We start from the raw sequence: 2603 nt of genomic DNA, 5'->3' as shown, positions 1-2603 counted from the left end.
ATTATTATTATTATTATTATTATTATTATTATTATTATTATTATTATCATTATTTTGGTTTTAAGTTATAAACAGGTTAAACGGTCCACTACAAACTTCTTACATTTGAATACTGGCACTTCAGAGATTCTAGGACTAGCTCAAGATTAATATTAGTTGTGATGCCTGACCCAAGATGCCTATCTCTCTCCTGTACCACTGAGGTTCCACCAGTGTACATGTCACTCCAGAAGTGAGCAACTTGATAAACCCCTATCTGTTATTAGAATGTCACATTAGAAGATAAATGGACCTTTAAACTTATGCAATAGATTTTATTTTCGCTATTTTTCTATATGCATGCAAATCAAACAAGTCCATACATGCTATCTTAGGTGTCTAATTGCTGTAATAAAACACTATGAGAAGCAATTTGGGGAGGATGGGGTTCATTTTATCTGACAGCTCTCAGGTTATTCATCCATCTCTGACAGAAGTAAGGAGAGGAACTCCAGGCAGGAGCCTGGAGGCAAGAACTAAAGCAGAAGCAATGGAAAAATTGATTACTAGTTTGTTCTCCATGGTTTGTTTAGTCTGATTTTTTTTTTATAACTAAGGACCACCATTTCAGGGGTGTGGCACCCACTTACCATGGGATGGGCCCCCAATCAAGGAAACACACCACAGACTTGCATAGACACCGATCTTACAGAGGCATTTTTTTTAATTAAGATTCCTTTCCCCCAGAAATGTCTTGATTTTTTTTTTGACATAAAATCTAGCAAGCACACATACTCTGAGCAGTTAGTTTTATTTTCCTCATTTGAGCACCTATCTGATGGGTGTTATATAGAATTTTACAGTTTAATTTTTTGAAAGCACTTGTTTTAGCACTGTGTTGTCATGTGTGGCACATGATAACTATGCCATCCAATTAGGAAGTGTTGCTTATATGCCTGCTTGGATCTTTTAAGCTATGGTTCCAATATCAGGGAGGAACTCAACAAGCCAGGCAGACTATAGTGTGTGAGGTTGGTTGGCTTTAGCTCTTGGCTTAGAGAGAAAATGGATGATTTACAATTCTTTGTAGAAAGTCCTTGTATGTGCTGCCATCAAATGTTCATTGCAATCAGTATTACCAGGAAGATCCTGGGCTTTTCATTGGAAGGTGGACCTGTCATGCTGTATCTGTGTGTATTCTTAGAGCATGTTGTCACTGTGTCTTCTCTCCTGTACGGACATGGTAAATAGTGTGATGGTGAGATAGGATGATTTAATATCCTTGAGTGCATCTGATTTTGAGGTGACTTTAAAAAATATATATCTCTGTATTTTACAGGGAGTGATAATAACCAATAGTAATAGTTTAAATATATTACTCATTGGTTTTATTCCTAACATATTTACAGCCACAAAATACATTCAAAGTCTTTGTGTGGAAGAGACATAGAAATAACAAAGAAACAGCCACTTCCTTCCATTTATAGAGATACCAAGAGATACCCACAACAATTTATGGATTCAGAACAATGCTGTGCATATAAACAAACAAACAAACAAACAAATAAATGAAAGACAAAAGGTTGTTGGGTAGTACTTAGGTGCTGGAAACAAAAGAGAAATGGGTCATTGAGTAAAAGAAAGTTTGTTATCCTAGCAGTACTGGACTTAAATTCTCTGTCTTTGGTCCCAGGATTATGTCTACATTCTATGACAGGGCTCTGGGTATGGAAGTCTGAGAGCTCATCAACCGTGCGTAGTGCAGCTTCCTGCATAGTCTGGGAATTATAAGCTAGACATAGAACGCAGGCCATTCACACCTCATAACGTGGGTTCTTTGAACACAGACATCCAAATATCATCTTATCACCCCACATCCAAAGCAATGGATTCTTACCCACAATGGAAGATTATCCTGAGGTTTCTTGGTTGTCCTGAAAAATAATAACATAAAGCCCATGAAATCTCAACCCTATACAAAGAACTATAGGAAACTAAAGAAAGTTGGCAGAAGAAATAGTAAGTATTCTCCAGGGAAAAGCATACCATTTGAGCACACTATTTGTCCGGTGCCAAACAGTCAGCCCTAAAAACATAATGCAAGTAACATTTTATGAAGTAACAAAATATGAGCAGTTTATATTTAGAAATATATATGCATGTACTTCTGTTTTAGTGTTCTATTGCTGTGAAGAGACATCATGGTCATGTCAACATTTTCAAAGGAAAACATTTAATTAGGGCTGGCTTACAGTTTAGAGGTTTAGTCCATTGTCATCACAATGGGAAACATGGCTACATGCAGGCAGACATGGTGCTGAAGAAGAAGTTTGAGTGTTCCACTTCTGGATCCACTGGCAGCAGACAGAGAGAGACCGGATGTGGCTTGAACATTTGAAAGCTCACCCATGGTGATCCACTTCTTCCAATAAGGCTTCACCCATTCCAACAGAGCCACACCTCCTAATCTCCATCAAGCAGCACCACTCCCTAATGACTAAGCATTCAAATATATGAGCCTATTGGGGACATTCCTATTCAAACAGCCACAACATATATGTATGAAATAACAATTAGTAAAAAAAAAAAAAAAAAAAAAAAAAAAAAAAAAAAAAAAAAAAAAA

The sequence above is a fragment of the Psammomys obesus genome, unplaced genomic scaffold, assembly GCF_907164565.1.
Source record: "Psammomys obesus unplaced genomic scaffold, mPsaObe1.curated_primary_1811, whole genome shotgun sequence".
In the NCBI taxonomy this organism is placed as follows: Eukaryota; Metazoa; Chordata; class Mammalia; order Rodentia; family Muridae; genus Psammomys; species Psammomys obesus.
Note: the sequence above shows the minus strand (reverse complement) of the source record.